Source organism: Sceloporus undulatus, chromosome 4 (assembly GCF_019175285.1).
Source record: "Sceloporus undulatus isolate JIND9_A2432 ecotype Alabama chromosome 4, SceUnd_v1.1, whole genome shotgun sequence".
Classification (NCBI taxonomy): domain Eukaryota; kingdom Metazoa; phylum Chordata; class Lepidosauria; order Squamata; family Phrynosomatidae; genus Sceloporus; species Sceloporus undulatus.
The window spans coordinates 39,762,154-39,780,381 of NC_056525.1; the positions used below are offsets into that span (position 1 = coordinate 39,762,154).

An 18,228-nucleotide genomic window follows, 5' to 3' on the forward strand; every position below is an offset into this window, starting at 1 on the left:
CCTACTCATCATGAATATGTAACTACTTCAGTATAGTCACATGAGTGAGCCTTGGACTTGAACTAGGGAGCATCTTTCTCTTTCAATAGATACTGTCAGCCAGTGGTTTCTTTTTCTGTTTGATGTCTTCTTATAATAGTAAACAAATCTCTAAATGGACTTCATCCCGTTTTACTGAATAAATGCTAAATACATAAAAAACTAATCTATAACAATAAAGAAGAATGTGTTTGTTTGACTCCAGTGTAGCTTCAAGACCATCAAATCTAGATACATGAAACTGAGTGCTGATACTGGTATGCATCTCAAGGCTTTTTTCACTTGAAAAAATAATTAGTTTTAGTTAAATAAAATCTGTCTGTGGACTGTAGAACCACCTTGAGTCACTATGTGCCAGATTATTCCTAACCATGCCTGCCAGATTCATTTTTGTCCTGGGGCACTTGATGGTGCTTTCCACTGCATGGTGCCTAAATTCTCCAGATATTTGAAGAAGAGAAAGAAACTAAACTCCTGGTAATTTGCAGCAGGGGAGAAGAGTGAGGAGAGGGAAAGCCTGAATATGGAATAGGGTACATGGACTGAGAAGGTGAGAAAGATAAGAGGGAGAAAGCAAAGAGAAAGGAAAAGAGCATGGTGAACGCATCTGGCTTTTAAAAAAAAACTAAACAGAGCTGGTACTTTTGCTAGTAAAAAAATTAGAGCTCACTGTGCTTCTGATCATGCTAGTTTAGTTACAGAAATCAAGAGCAATAACATCTCTATAAAGTGAAAGCTATGCCAAATCTCATTTGTATTTTGTCCTTCCTCCAAACATTTATTGGTGTGGTGCACTAAACAAGACAATTTTATCATTACAGCAACATGAGATGTAGGTCAGCCTGAGAAACAGTGATTTGCCTAGGACCATTCAGTAACCTAACTAGGGATCTGTATCCACATCTTTGTGTTCCAACTTGTTTCAGTGCACTGTCTCTGTGACTCTGTTTGCACTGGCCTGGAATAGCCTGGAGCATCCTGCTTTTAGAGCTGCCCCAACCCTCCTCTTGTAGCAAAGCTCTCTATTCTGATGTCAGGCAGGTGACTGCACATGTGTCTCACTAAGCCATCTGGTGCATCCATTGCCACCGCAGGTAGCTTTGGCTGCGAGGTCAGAACAAGGTGCCCAACAATGATCACATAGAGATTATGCATAAAGAACTGGATTGTAACTATGGATCACTTCTACAATATATGATGACAGCAGCAGGAATATTGTTTGTTAAATCTGATCATGGAAGAATGGATTGCTAAGGTTGTTGAGTTAGTCCAAATGGCCAAATTAACATGGGTTCCAAAGGATAAACCAAATGAAGCCTTTTTGAAAGACTGGAAACAGTTTATGGACTTTTTGAGCAATAAGAAATGTAACATTGATGTTTATCACACTATACTCTTATAGTGCTACTATTCCACTTTGACTGCTCTAGCTGCCTCCTGTTGCATTCTGGGATTGCAGTTTTAAGGAGGGGTATTAGAATCTCAGGCAGAGTTCTCTGCCTGAGAATTCTAAATACCCCTCCTTAAAACTGCAAATCCCAGAATGCAACAGGAGGCAGCTAGAGCAGTCAAAGTGGAATAGTACACAATAAGATATAGTGTGATAAACATCATTGTAAAATCAGTGGCTATGGTATTAGTAATTTTAGTAGGATTATTTAGTCTGATCTATAATGATAGAATGATATTTTTCTCTTTTTAAATTTTCATTACAGTCAGGATTGGGGGGGGGGGGGGGTCAAAGCACGGCTGTGTATTAGTTGTATGTCCCTCCTTTTTTTCTTTCTCTTTTTCTCTCTGACTTCTTTCTCTTCTTCTCTCCACCCTTCCCTGAATTTCTTCATGTTTGATTGTATATTATTCTAATTGTAAATTAGATTGTTTGTGTTAAACATTAATTAAAATTAATTTCAAAAGAAGCAAAATGCAATACAGAACATTTTACAGTCAAACACACTTGTCCAATCTGTCTCTCTGCTTTTCTCATGCTCATTACAAAACTTTATTTTTCTCTTTGTATTTCCTATCGTACATGTCACACTTAATACATCAGTAAAGTTAACCACTAGTCACTTCTTATCATGTGTTTTCTGATGAGTCAGGTGAAAGCTGCATACAATGAGGTTCTTATAGCACTTTTATTATCATGTTTTTCCTTACTTTTAAATTTCCAAGTGATGTTGAGCAAAATGTCCCTGAGGCTATTATCTTCTTCTGAAGTATTTTTTAAAATCTACTGTTATCCCCAGAGATGCAGGCTGTATGCTTGCCAAGGTGGATAAAAACTGATAAATGATTAAGCACACATGGAGTAGCACTCTCACACTGAAGTTCACTTCCCATATGCCCTCTGCAACATGGCAGCTGTGAGTCAATGCTATGGATGCAAATCTTGACAAAATGTTCATATGCAAAAAATATTTTTTCCCAGAAGTTTTCTAGAAATTTTCTGGAAGGCATTGTGAGAGTTTTTATGAATTTTGTTGATGATTTATTTTTCCATGTTAAGACTTTTTTTGGTAAAGATTTTATGAAGAAGGTGAGGGAGGGGGGAGATAGTAGGAAAAAAGCACAATGATTTTGTGGAAAATATTTGTTCATAAAGAATATTTCTGTATAGAAATAACCTTTTGTAACTTTTTAACCAAAAAGCTATGAAATGCAAATCACTTCATGGTGGATGATAAATTTTGGGCATGGTGTTTTATGCTGGATATTCCTTACATCCCTATGCTAAGGGATCTTGCAGAATTTTTTAGACTAACTGTGAGAAAGAAGTTGTAGCATGATGACTATGAATATGATATTTATCACATCAGTTAAAATACACATCGGTTTAAAAGGACAAATAAGATATACACATATTAAAACAATCCACATTTAAAATTCACAATTTAAAAATAACCTGGATAATTTGGATAAGGCTGTCAGGAGAGACTGGTCTTTAAAACTCTTTGAAATTCAGACAATATATTCAGCTGTTGAATCTCTTCTGGAAGGTCATTCCACAGTCTAGGGGAGGCTGAAGAAAATGTCTTCTAGATAACAGTTGCCAACATAGTCCTGGCTGACTGGAGTAAATGTCCACCAGACATAAGCTTTTGTAGACTTTGGGGCTGTACAGACCACTCCAAAGGGGTGATCTGCAGCCACCCCATTACTGGCTGGATCAGTGCTGCTGCAACCAATCCAGCCTCTAGAGAGTACAAAAAGGAGCTGGAAAAACCAGCTCCTTTTTGTGCCCCCTAAAGGGTGTCATAGCTGCAGCGGCACGGCTTTCTGACGTCCTTTCAGTGCTGAATGATCTAGATGCAACGCCAAGGCTGTGCCATGACACCACACACCATCTAGAAGGGCACACAGTGTCATGATGCGATGGGAGCGAGCGGAGTCACGGCATCCAGCATGTGGATGCTGCACCATGGCTCTACCTACAGGCGGGCACAAAGTGCTGCTCTGTATAGCCCCTTTGTCTACTTCTTCAGATGTACCTGAGGTCAGTCTCAAAGGTGCTGTAGGATCCCTTTGCATAGTGATATTCCAGACTAACACAGCTATATATCCTATATGCCTGATGAGCTACATAGTGAATTAATGTTAATAGTTAATTGTTAGTGTGAATTTATTTATTTATTTATTTATTTATTTATGAACTGGATTTTTGACAATGGTCTAATTAATATTTCAATTTTTTCTCTCAAAGGAATTCAGAGTTATAATCCCTCTATTCCCATGTGAAACTTGCAACTCTGGGCTAGTTTAGGCTGCGATAAAATGGTATATGACCACCAAGGCACTCCATTGTTGAGGAAGAGTTAAATCTAGGTAGTAATAATAATAATAATAATAATAATAATAATAATAATAATAATAAATTTTATTTATATACCGCTTTTCCACAGATCAAAGCAGTGTACAGACAATTAAAACCATACAATTACAGAACTCTAAGCACAATCATTTGCCTTCAAGGGTAAGCAGGGAATTGATGGCAACAGGGTAGATAACTTCATTCTTCGGGGGGAAGGCTTGACAAAAAAGAAGAGTTTTAAGCCTCTTTTTGAATGTTTCTAGGGGGGTTGTCAGACGGAGCTCCTCAGGTAGATCATTCCACATCCGTGGGGCCACCACTGAAAAGGCCATCTGGGATGTGGCAACATATTTGGAAGGTGGAATTACCAGTAAGTTCTTCCCAGATGTTCTGAGTGTGCGGGGCGGATCATATGGGGAGATGCGGTCCCTCAAGTAACTCGGGCCCAAGCCATGTAGGGCTTTATAGGTAGTGACCAACACCTTGTATTGCGCTCGGAAGCGAATGGGCAGCCAGTGAAGATCTTTCAAGATAGGTGTCATATGGTCAAACCTGGACGCACCAGTGACCAATCTGGCTGCCATATTTTGTACTAATTGAAGCTTCCGGACTTGGTACAAGGGTAGCCCCATGTAGAGCTCATTACAGAAATCTAATCGAGAGGTTACTAGAGCATGTACCACAGTTTCAAGGTCCCTTTGGCCCAGAAAGGGCCACAATTGGCGTATCAACCGAAGTTGAGAGCAAGCACTTCTGACCGTTGCATCTACTTGAGATGTCAACTGCAGAGACGAGTCCAGAAGTACTCCTAAACTGCGAACTTCGTCCTTCAGGGGAAGTGTGACCCCATTCAGGACAGGTGGATAAATTTCCTTTCTAACGCCTGGGGGACCTATCACCAGTACTTCCATTTTCTCTGGATTCAGGCTGAGTTTGTTTTCCCTCATCCAGCCCATTACCGACTCCAGGCAGGCATTCAGAGGAGAGACGCCATCCTTAGTCAATGTATCAGTCGGGGACACAGAGAAGCATATTTGGGTGTCATCACCGTACTGATACCACCGCGCCCCGTGTCTCCGGATGATCTCTCACAGCGGTTTCATGTAAATGTTAAACAAAGTGGGGGACAAAATAGCTCCCTGAGGGACACCAGATGTCAGTTCTCTCTTAGAGGAGCAAGTGTCTCCCAACTGTACCATCTGGAATCTGCCCGAGAGGTAGGAACGGAACCACTGGAGCACAGTGCCCCCGATGCCCAGCTCTCTCAGGCGTTCCAGAAGTATACCATGGTCAATGGTATCGAAAGCCGCTGAGATGTCCAAAAGCACCAACAGGGTCACACTTCCCTTGTCGATGCCCAGATGGAGATCATCGACTAAGGCGACCGTGGCAGTCTCAACTCCATAACCCGCTCTAAAGCCAGTTTGAAATGGGTCCAGAGAATCGGTTTCATCCAAGACTGCTTGGAGTTGGACGGCGACCGCTCTCTCGATCACCTTACCTAGAAATGGCAACAATGAGACCGGTCTGTAGTTATTCCTTACCAGGGGGTCCAAGGAGGGTTTTTAAAGCAACGGTTTAACTGTTGCTAGTTTTAGACTTGATGGAAATTTTCCCTCCCTGAATGATGCATTGATTATACTTTGTAACAGTAATGTTATAGCATCACCACCCTGGACAGTCAGCCAAGAAGGACAGGGCTCGAGAAAGCATGTCGTCTTCCTAACACTTCCAAGAAGCTTGTCCACTTCATCGGTATGAACAAACTCAAAGTGATCCAGTTTAATAGAGTCCACAGAACCTCTGGATACCTCTTCTATAGTTTCTGTTGAAACGCCAGCGTCAAGATCAGCCCTTATTCGAGAGATTTTATCTTCAAAGAAGTTGTTAAAATTGTCACAGAAGGCTATAGTTGGTTCTAAAATAGGGTTCAGGGTGGGGGGAAGCTGAGTTAGCTCCCTGACCACCCTGAACAGCTCTGCTGGACGTGACTCCGCAGACGCAATATGCGCAGCATAGAAGGAGTTCTTTGCTGCGTCTATTGCCACTCCATATGACTTCAAACGAGCCTCATGGAGTGTCTTGTTGGATAAGCGCTGGTGTCTCCGCCAGCTGAGTTCTAGTCGTTGCGCAGCCCACTTCATTTCCCGGAGCTCTTATGTATACTATGGTTTTCTATTGGAAGCAGGCCGGAAAGGACGCTTAGGAGCGATACTGTGTATAGCCCTGGAGAGATCGTTGTCCCAGATGTTAGTCAGGGCATCAACAGAATCGCCGTCAGATCCAACCATAAGCCCTTCTAAGGCTTCTTGAAACCTCAGTTTCAACACATAGGTAGTCAGATGGATGTAACTGTTTTCTATACAGAAAATTGCAAGTTCATTCCCTGGTATCTCTAGGTGTGGCAGGAAAATCTTCTGCCTGAAACACTGAATAAACTCTTTATCAGTCAATGTGAATATATTAAAGTAGTTGGATCAATTATTTGATATGATGTGAGACAGCTTCCTATGTATAAATAGCCCAATATTTTCCTACTATAGATGACACCACACTAGCCAAAACAACAAAAATCAAAGGTACCCCTCCCCCATGTTATAGAGCCCCTTTACAAAGGCAGAGGGACATTCTTGTCATATGGAGCTTTTCGCATTTAGTTGCATTTTCAAATTGCAGTGCATGGGTGAATTAGACCTCAGACAAACTCTCACATGCATAGAAATGTTCATTTCTCTGGCTCACATAAGCATGTGGCAGACTAACATACAAAATGGGATATGAGATGCTCTTCCTTACAATAGTTGTACAGTTGTATACAGAACAGAGAAAACTCTAGGCTAATATTTTCAACTCATTGTCACTTCAAAATTTGACAATAATGGATTATTAGTAATGCACTTTAAGTGTATATTCATGAAAAACATCAACCCATTGAACAAAAACTTGCAAAAACAAAGCACAGTAATTCCCAGTTTTGCTAGAATATATGGTAGCATCACCCAAGAAGAGGAAATACTTTACCACCAAGACAAAATGCATGTTGGTACAGTATAAAACGAAATGTCACTTTAGAAATAATTGCCGTAGTTATTGTACGTATATCAACTTACAATATCAAATCAAAGTAAATCACTTTTGATTCTTTCCCTTAGGTAGGTGTAAAGCCTGTAGATAGGGACCCTGTCACACTTCACAGTTGTAGTGCTATGATTCTACTTCAATTGTCATGATTATATCCCACAGAATACTGGGATTTGGAGTTTAGGAAGGGATATTTAGAATTCTCAGCCAGAGAGCTCTAGTGCCTCACCAATCTACAAACCCCAGGATTCCACAGGATACAGCCATAGTTGTTAAAGTGGATCATAGCACATAACTGTGTAGTGTGAAAGAGCCCCAGGAAATTCAATTTCCTGTTAATTTTTTAATTTTTTGAGGGCTTGGTGGATTCACAAAGGTCAATCTATCTGTTTAGTCTGCTGTTCCTTGAGTGTACAGCTGATGGAATGTAAAGGAAGCTGCTGGAAGTATTATCCACCATACTTTGTTCTTTGATCTTGCTTATGGTTCAAAGCACTAAACTTCTACATTCCCCAAACACACTGATGATATTTATATGCTCATGTTTCAAGATGTTTATACTGTTCCTCCTCATTTTCTCATTCAACAAGTAGAATTCATTGTCTTTCTTTCTCTTTGCAAAATTGGTGAAGCAGAAGCCAGAGTCAACTGAATCCTCTGCCAAATGAATGAACAGGCTGAGAGCATCATTTACTCTACTGCCTAAGAATAATGCAGTCCTTTGTTAGCTCATTCTTTTCAACTCAGACAACGCTGGGCAATGCTTGGCCTCAGAACAATTGGGAAAGATTCTGATCATATCCCAGCATTTGTTTGTGCCTGGGAATGAGTCAGGTTTTTTTTTAAAAGAGAGAACTGGCAAAATTGAATATTCAGTTGTCCACATCACTGTCTATAATCCTCAAGAAAAGACCAGCTACTGCTTTCCTAATTATTGTTTCCCCAAACAACATGCATTTATATTGTGCCCCAGTTTCTTTTCACTGCTACATAATTAACCCACAACTAGTCTTACTACTTTGTGTCAATTCTGTAAAACAATGTATTAATCTAGATACTTGTTCCTATGGGGGGATGATTTTTAATTATTTGGCAAGTAACACATTATAGGTAACAATATTACCTGTAACATGTTGCTTTGAACGGTAATGAGAGGAAGAGGACTTTCAATACCATAACAGACTGTTTAGAACAGCTGGGAGCATGATTAGAGGGATACATTTAAGAAGAAGGAGGAGGATAAGTACATATGGTAGTAGTTTTTGTTGCCATCAGACCCATATGGTAGGGTGGAAAATATGGTATAGTTCATAGTTCACAGTGTATTTATCCGCTAATACTGTCAAGAACCAAAAGTAATCCAGGTACCTTGACTGAACCCAGTGGTCATCTTCAGTACAACATCCTTTTGCTGGAGTCAGACAGTCTGTTAGATTATAAATAACTGTGTTTGACCCTGGGTCAATAGGATTGGCCTCATAGAACAATACTTAACATGTCTCTTTCTAAAGTTGCTCTCTTGTGGCTTATGGCATCAGGTGACATGCTGAAGAGCAAATTGTACTTTTGCAGCTGCTCCAAAAAGTCTATTATTTCATTGAAGGTCCTCTTCCCATGACCAAAGAGCTCACAGGTCTGGAGAAAGAAAATATTACTAAGTCCCTGCCCATATGCTTAACCTTTTGTTGCTTGTGTTATGTGAGCAATTTTTTTCTGTTCAGCTGATAGGATTTGTGGAGATATGATATCTACTAATTTAGGCTGTGTAATTTGTTTGACTGAATATGGTTTGAGAACTGTTCATTCACTTTCCTATTTATCCTTCTCTGGAAACATATTTTTTGAATGTTGTTCATTTTTCTCACACTTCATGGGTGTTAAGGAGGTCACAGACAGGCCACAGCTTAAAAAGCTATGGAATACAATACTAATCCAAGGAAGACAGGATGATGTGATACATGTGATAAATGACTAGGACAAGTGATTAGAGTCGGGATTAATTTGTGATTAGACATTGTGACTGAGCTCATAGACACTCAATGTTCCTGAAAGGGCATTCTCAGAATGGTAATCATTATGTCATAAACTAGAGACAGACATTTTTATTATTATTATTATTTTTATTTTTTTTTAAATCATTGTTTGTTCTGCCAGCGTAAAATTTCAGAACACAAAATGATAGGATCTACAACACCCTCTGCAACTTACCCTTCAAAATGTAAACTAATCAGTTTTCTTTTCAATCATATTTGTTGTTTTTATTGTCTTGAACCATGATAATTGGTTGTTTTTCTTGTCTTGAATGATGAACCATGATAAAGCTTTTCTGCTATTTCTGTACATGCTTGAATCTTATAAATCAAAGCTTTTCAGCAAGATCTATTTCTCCAAGTTAATGTGAAAAATTCAGGGCTTGCTTTTTTTTACATTAGAATATCCTAAGAAACAGCCAGTCATAAAACAAATCTTCTCATTACACAACAATCCAAAACCTTTTTCTTGAAGACCATATAATTCCACCATATAAACTTTTCTATTCCATAAAAATGATTCCAGCAGAAATGCAAACATTGCTTGGAAACTTTAAATTGAAATGTGCCAAATTACTCACCAGGAATGGTGTTTTGATTATGGGTCTGCAGCTTCTCCTTGCCCAGTAGATGAGGGAGGCTAAATTGGTGTAGTATTCCTTTATAGACCTGGCTTTACCTGCAAATCATGAGACACCATAAACTTTTATTATTTATTGCATAAAGTCAAATGTTTTAACCTCTACTACATACAGATGCTGACTTGATCTGTGTTATTATCTACATATGTGATAGGCCAGAAACCGGATAATGATACCAATGAATCACATGAATGTAGTAGAGACATTTTAGCATAGATCCCTGGTTGTTCCTCCTGGTTCCTTTACTTTTGTTCAGAACAGGTCACTGTTCCTCCTCTTTTTTAATGGGCCTGTTACTATTTGAAGAACCATATTCTCCATTATGAACCTGCCCATGCTTAAAAATCTTCTGGACAGGTACTTCTCTCTGCCTCACCACTCTCACAGTTACACCTGGTAGGAGCACAGAAGAGGGCCTTCTCCATGGCTTTCCTAGGCTCTGGAACTCTCTTCCCAAAAAGGTAACAATGGCTTGACTGCCTCAAAGTGCCATGTTGAGCCTGATTTTAGGCCTCCATAGGGCTGGGCTTCCATATGTGCCCATCCCTACTAGCAGCGCCCATGCGCCATCTTGCCATCGCCCTGCCCACATAGGGCATGCAATGATGACATGCAGGCACCCACATGCCCAAATGATGGTCGGCAGAAGCATCAGCATCAATTTGGTGATCCTAAAAAGAAGCCACTCTAGGCAGTTTCTTTTTAGGGAGTGCATTGGTGCCATGCTGTGCGGTTGGTCTGGCGCCAACAAGGAGTAAACACAGGCAGCATGGAGCCACCCCCTGTATCCCCCCCAGCCTTCTCACTATCTTTCCACAGGCATGTGAAGAACTTTGTATTCTGCCAGGCCACTGGGAAATGTGCCTTGTGTAATGTGCTGGAGTTTTATTTGTGGTTATAGTCAATGGCATTTGTTTTAAGTGGTTTTAATTTTTGGATGGTTTAATTACTTTTAAACTTTATTTTACGGCCCGGTGAACACGGGCAGGAAGCAGCGTAGCGACGCCGATCCTAGGGTTCCAGAGCGCACAGCAACTGCGGAACCCTAGAACGTGTTGCCACCGCCATCACGCCGTCCTCCAGTCCATATGGGGGCTGCTGTGATGACATATGTGGCATGAAACATCTGCATGTTGTGCACAGGAAGCGGCATCATAGGGTTGTGTCGCAGCCCTTATGATGCCGCAAGGAAGATGCTGCTCTCGGCAGCTTGTTTCTGGCTGTGTATTGTTCCTGCATGGTTTGGCTGCTCCAGGAATGATAAGCAGCAAAGAGGGGTGGTATTTGTACAGCCGCATTGTAAACTTTTAACTATGGTGGGATACACACTGTGAGAAAGAGGCGGCCGGGAGGCGCCTCTCTATTCCGTGTAACCATGCCGCAGCAACCAAATTGCATGGTACGGCTACGTGGAAAGAAAAGGAGCGCTAAAAAGCGGCTCCTTTTAGCGCCTCTGCAAACTGCCTGCAGCGGCGCGAGCACGTCGCTGCCACACACACCCATCTGGATGGCACACAGCTGTGACGTCATGTATACGGTGCCGCACAGCTATGACATCCTGGTGACGTGCTAGGGTTGCGGGGCATCTGGAAACGGCGCCCTGAGACAACCCTAGCACGTCGCCAGTATGTGCTAAAGGGCCCATTTGTACAGGGCCTATGTTTGTTTCAGTTCTTTGTCATAAGCACCTTGAGCCCTGAACTGTGCAAAGGGATATTATTTTTGTTTCTCCTCCTAGTTTCTATCTTCCTTTTCCCTTTTATATCACCTTACCTCTTCTCCCTTAATATTGTTAACCTTAGAGAAAACAACACACTCTTCATGTCTAATAATTCTTTCTTGGTTCTCCTGATGTCCTTTCTCTCTGCCCAGTCTTCCTGCGTGGAGTCACAAACCACCCAATGATATCCATATGTCTTGAATGTCCTCTTTCTCTAACCTCTTGTGCCCTGCCCAAAAATCACCACAAGCCACCTCCTACATAGTTGTCAAGCTCCCAAATGTGCTGATACTTCTCTTTCGTATGTAGATTGTGTCAATGTTTCTACATAAGTATCCACACACACAAAGTATTTGCTGTTATCATATACTATATTCGGCTAGATCATTCATAACATGCTTGCATATTTCCTATATGCATTCATGCGTGCACACAGGCACACACATACATCCTACTGGGCTTAGACTGTGGGAAAAAGCATATTCCTCCATAGTAATCCACCACAATCCAAAATCACAGATTACAAAATACTAAATATAATCTTGGGTGGGTTACAGACCGCCCTCAAGCGGCCATTTTCCCGCCGCTGCCATTCTCTGCAGAGGGAAGCCCCAGCAGCCAGACCGCGAGGCTTCCCGGCGCAGCAAAAAAGGAGCGCCGAAATGGCGCTCCTTTTCAAAACGTGAAAGTGGCGCCGTGAGGGGAGAAGCGCACCCTCATGGCGTCACTTTCGCCATGACACGTCTGGATGCTATGCGTCCAAGGCATCAAAATGGCGGCGCCCATGTGGATGGGCGTTGCCATTTACGATGTGCTCCGCGCATACTACGGAGAAGGGCCGTGAGGAAGGTAAGACCCTTCCTAACCCTAATACGGCCCTTCCTAACCCTAGTACGCGCGGAGCGTGTACTTTATGGTGGTCTGTAACCCGCCTTAGTCTCCTAACTTTAATCCTATGTTCACTTATTTATCTAAGATGCTGACCCTTTAAAGTTGTGGAAGGTGGATGGGAGGACAGATAGGCAAAGAGACAAATGGAGAAATTACAAATTTCTTTCCCTCTCTCTCAGGATTATTTCACACATACATGTACATCTGTTGATATCTCATTGGTTTTGCTAAACAATATTTGTTGTGATGTTAGAAGATATCAAAGCTCTACCTGTGCTGTTTGATCTCTGATGGCCAAGCAAGTGCTCATATGATATACTGTAGTACCTGAGTGATGAATGAACATCCATGTACCTCAATGGTGGCTGAAAGTTAGTTTGAAATAATATGGGCCTATCTTTTGACTCTCTGACCCTGACAGTGATGGAACATAAATGTTCTCTTTCTCTCTCTGTCTCTATTCTGGGAACCCACAAACAATAGGCCATGCTCTTTTAAAAAAGAAACATACTGCCTTATTTGAATGGCAACACAGAATAAGCAGACAGAACCAGGCTCTTAATGATAAAATGTTAATGTGGAAGGTCAGCTCATCAGTTTGATATGCAGGACAAGATATTCTCTTTGTGCTTTTGAATATCAATGATTCCATTCATATTTGGTTCTATGCATTATTTCAGAACTTTATATTGGGGGCCAATATTTTAAAATGTAGGTGGTGGTGACAGGAACAAAACACAAACCTTTCCACAGCAGAGAGTGCATTTGTTGTTAATGTGTTGGTTAGGGATCTGGTTCTTTATTTTTTTCCCCACTGACTGAGAATTCTACTGTTAAGTGTGATCTAAAGGACAGTGTATGTATATGCCACTTATGCATACACTAAATACAAAGAGAGAGTGGGGTGAGCATGGACATCTGTCCTAAAATGGAGAGAACCATGCTCTATTTAAAGGCCTGTTGGAAGACAATTCTATGTTTCAGGGATAGGGAACCAGTAGTTACCCTCCAACATTACATAGATGAAAACTGGGACATGTGTGGCCAACCAACATCAGAATGTGAGTAAGATGGTAAAAGTTATTAATGAGGAAGAACATAATAGCTAGAAGATGTTGCAGCAGTTTGCTTTTGCTTGAGTCTCATGAGAAAGGCAAAGTTCCACCCACTCCTCCCCTCTCAAGACACTGAAGTAAAGGAGTGCAAAGCACTTCTGAATTTTGAACTCAGTAGCAATTGAAGTAAGTTGGAAGGAAAAGAGGAAAGAGAAACTGGGGATTTTAAAATCAGCTGAAAAAGTTGCCTGATGGAGGATTAATTGGGAATGCTCCTGCCAAATTGGGACAGTTGGAGGGTTTGCAATATTTGCCTCTATAGCAGGGGTAGGCAACCTGCGGCCCATGGGCCGGATGCGGCCCGGCGAGGCCTTGGGACCGGCCCCAGCCTGGTCCTGCCGCCGATTGCTGCCGGGGCCTTTGGACTCTCACGCGCAGAGGCAATTGTCTATAGAAGCCTCAGAAACATGCATTTACCTGTATATTAACATTTTTTAAAAAAATCAGCAAATTTTTTTGTGTGTCCTCCACTTTTTTTAAAAAAAGTGTCCACCATTTGAAAATGTTTTCCTACATTTGTCCCGGTTTATTTATTTTTTTAAATTTTTAAAAAATTATTTAATTATTTATTTTTTGGCTTCGGCCCCCCAGTTGTCTGAGGGACAGCAACCCGGCCCCCGGCTCAAAAAGGTTGCCTACCCCTGCTCTATAGCATAGTCAAGTTGAGACCCTTGTTTGTTCTCTTTTTTGGTAATGCCTACGTGCAATGCTACTTATCAAGTGCCCTACAGTGCTCACCCCATGTAAGGGCTGGCTCAAGGGGAAACAAGGGTGGGTTACAGACCGCCTATTTGGGGCGGGCTGTACCTGCCCCTTTCCCCAGTGTATCGGGGCCTCAGCTGCCAGAACAGCAGCTGCTGAGGCCCCAATCCGCCGCTTTTCAGGCTGCGGGGAAGCGGCAAAACGCCACCTCCCTGCAGCCTGAAAAGGGGTGTCCTTGGGGCTTCAAGCCCCAAGGACACCCCGCGGCGGCGGGGAGGAGGAGAAAGGAGCCGCTTGGCCCCTTTCTCCCTTGCTTCGCTGGGCGCAGCTGTCTGAAGGCTGCGCCCAGCGATGCAAAGCGGCGCCGCAAACCAGGAAAGAGCTCCGAAACGGAGCTCCTTCCTGGTCCGCGGAAAAGGCGCACTAAGCGCCCTGGCGCGGACCGACGACATCACGTCCGCGCCACCCCATATAGAGGCAGCGTGGTCATGATGTCGTCATGGCGGCCCCCATGTGGAAGGGGAGCCGCCATTTTGTACGGACTGACTCCGTACTTTAATGGTGGTCTGTAACCCGCCACGGTCACTTACACTCATGCTTCCATAGCTCAAGAAGCCTGCACATGAGAGCAAAACCGCTCCCAGTTTTTTTGGGAAGATACAGGAGAATCATATTTCAGGGCCTGGCATCAGTTAGTAGAACAGATTCCAGATCTAGAGCTTGGCACTAGTTATGCCTGGCTGAAATTGAGCAAATAAATTTGTTTGTTGTTGATGGCACAGTGTCCCTTCTGGAACTGGTTTGGTTGCAAATTACATGATTGCTTATACTCATTGGGAGCAATTATAGTTACTTTCCAAAATAGGTGAACAGGAGGGGGGATACATTTAAATTTCACAATGTAGGAAGCTAACAGCTCCTTTGCTTTTCATCTATTGCAGCCATTTTGTGAGATTGTTATAGAAGTTTACATAACATGAAAGGATGCTAAGTCTTAAAATGATTGGCAGGTGATGGGTTCAGTCAAGAAATATTACAATTTTGCATTGGTGTGAAGAACATTGCTAAGTTACGCTGTACTAAATCTGCCTGGGCCACAGCTCAGGATACCATTAACAGAAGCTGTTAGAGGGCAGTTATGATAGGAGCTTTCCTATTCACTCATTCTGCTTTCATCTTTGGTACATAAACACAACACCTGCCAAAACATTCTGCTGTTCCAGATAGAGTGGGAGGCAACTTGTGGGGGACTCCATTACACTGTTGCAGTGCTGCTTCAGCTGAATCTTGTTTTGCTTTAAAATAGCATTGGGATGGTGCTGTTGGTGAGCTATGTGAACTTTTGCTTCAGAAACAACTTGGAAAGTCCAAAAGGCATGGTTGGAAATAATTCCTCTTTGGGATGCTGTGGAACATGTAAGCAGTCCTTGATCACATGCTAAGCAACTACAGACTATGGAGGTATTACTGTTCATAATGAAGCGTTACTGCCCACAAGGAACAATATTGTTCCATCCATCCACAGTGAATACTAGGACGATGAAAGAATATAAGCAATTATGTGTTCTCAGGTGAAAAATGGCTTTCCTAAAAGTCAAGAAATCTCATTAAGAAAAACAGGACTGCAAAATGTTGCAAAATTTTCTGTTAGTATTCAACATCCTGAGGTGTTGCACAGGAGCTATTCCATTGAGAAAAATGTGGGAGGTTTTTGTTTTGTTTTGTTTTTTGCAAAAAACTGATCTCTATGTAATAAATATATAAATAAATAATGGGTATCTTGCACAAGAAACATGATTTTCTGTACAGAATAATTCCTGCACAAATATGTGGCAGATGCTAAGGAGAAAATCCAGCTCAGGAAGGAGAATCAACTAGCCTTAAAGGGATTAAACAAAAAACATACACAAAGGTTCCTCAAATGGCAAAATAAAGGGGGGGGGAGAGCTATACTGCTCTTCATGTTTTTATTTTAAAATTATACCCATGCAAACTTCCTCAAGCCAGAAGTACATAGCATTCACAGGATACAAAGGCGTGGGGGTTTTTTTTACCATGTAAAAAGTTCATAGAATAGTATAAGGGGAGAAGAATTGGAAAAAGTACATGCTATTGAAAATACATCCATCAGGATTTTGTAACATATCACCCCATTTGGCATGGATGTCAGAACAGTAATTATTGTCCTCTTAGGACAGATAATACACTGATTTTTCTTGGATGAAAAATAGCTTATGGTGCAAATGGTAGGAAAATGTTGCAAAAAAGCATAGTTATCTTGAGGGAAGACACTATTACAAATGAGTAATGGTGTATATTGCTTAACAACTGATTTTGCATAAAGTCTGTACATGATAGTGATAATGTGAGGAAAGGAACTGGGAGTATTGATGCATTCTTTCTAGTAACCTCCTGCAAATAATCTCTGTAAACAGTGTATCTGAAATTAAAATAACCTAAGTCGTTTGCCTTACTACACCTGGAACCTGAGTCTTCCATCCTATACTGTAAAGAGCACACAGTTTTAAAAGGACCAATTTACTGGCTTTCAGCAGTTCAGTCTGACTGTGCTAAAGTGACTGAAAAGGAACATGCAGGGAGGGGGGGTGTTAATAAATCTTAACATTCACTGCATTCTTTCATCACTGTTACTCTAATGTTAACAGTTTTAATGGATGTTGCAGATCTTATGAACTGTGGAATGCACCAAGAATGTAACACAATAACCAATAAAGGCTATTTCAGACTAAAGAATCATATCAAAACATTAAAAAAGAATAAAATAAAACAACAACCCATCTTCAGCACAAGAGAAAAGTGGCATAAGAACAATTAAGTAAACTAAGATTGAACTGTGGCGAGTGGTACTGTATGGATGACGAGGGAAGAAGAAAGAAGTGGGCACCAACAGTTGCAATCTTCCTTCACGTGGTCATTCACATATGACAAATTCATTGTCAAAGTGTGAGAGAGAGAGAGATAGAGAGAGTAATTTTGATATATAGGAGATTCTGGCCAGATAACCTGTGTACCCTCTTGCTCAGTCAGTGGTCCAGGTGCTGATTGTTGATGGCAAAATCAAGGCCCTGCCTGTTCGCGGCTTTCCTTCTTTATGTCACATTTGAACAGAATGACATTTCAAATAAAGGATGCTTTAAATCAGGGTATGCAACTGTGTGAGTATTAGTAGCTGCATGAGCCCCCCCCTCAAGACTTGGAGGCCTGTGCCTGCATATCCTTGCAGATAAAGTCAGTTTTGTTTTTTCAGATGGTCAAAAGCTCTCCAGGAGGCATGAAGGTAATTTTTGCCATGTTTTGGGGTGGGGTCTCCCCTCCTCTGAGTTTCCAATTTTATCCTCAGCTTTCTTCTACTGATTGTTGGAAACTGGATTCAAAGTGTAGAACTAGTTTCTACTCCATTAATTTGACTGAAAGCTGAGAGAAGAGGAGAGGTGGAATCTTTCTCTTCCCAGGAGCCTTAGGCAAAAGAAAAATGTTCTAGCCTCTCCTGGATTATCTGTTCTTCTTATTAATCGCTTTTGCCATCTTGCCCACACTTGTGTCCAAGTTTTCACCTATGAACTGTTGGATGCTATGCTACCAGTCTATCTAAAATGGCTGATGGTAAGGTATAAGGGAAACTGAATCTCCTCTACATTTGGAAGACCATTGGTTACCTACCCCTGAAGCAGAGGATTGTCTTCCAACAGTCCTTTAAATAGAGGGCTGTTTTCTGTCGTGTAGGAAAGATGACAATTCTCATCCCACTCTCTATCTTTGCATACATTGTTTTGTATGCACAGTTGACATGTATACTGTCCTTTAGTATTATCCTTACAGTAGGCATCTCCGAGAATGGGATCAAAATAAAGAAACAGATCCATCTACAATCAGGACACTAAACACACTCTTAACCACACTCTGATTTTGCTTGGCCACATGGCTCCTGGTTTTCACATGTGGAATTAGGGAGAGTATGATAGCCACAATACTTTAAGTAGAAATATCATGCGTAGGTATGACTCCAGCAGGTATCCTGTTGTGTCTGCTCTGCTTCCTTGTGGTTCTTTATATTTATACTGGACATGAACTGGATAGCCCTTTGAAGAGAGGACTATCCTTTTTCATGCCAGCCCTCCTATCTGAATCCGCACTTCTAGGACTACTGTTGATACCCAGGGCTCTTTTCATTCCTCCT

At 41.6% G+C, this 18,228-nt stretch overlaps 1 protein-coding gene across 2 annotated transcripts in view; it reads right to left on the minus strand.

Moving 5' to 3' along the window:
- RALY (RALY heterogeneous nuclear ribonucleoprotein) overlaps window positions 1-18,228 on the minus strand; it is a 330,954-nt gene that overhangs the window by 216,200 nt on the left and 96,526 nt on the right. Inside the window, exon 2 of one of the 2 annotated variants that reach the window (XM_042466213.1) lies at window positions 9,540-9,640. The gene's annotated coding sequence lies outside the window, so the exon portion shown is untranslated. The remainder of the gene's footprint in view (window positions 1-9,539; window positions 9,641-18,228) is intronic. The other variant, XM_042466212.1, reaches the window with a different exon arrangement.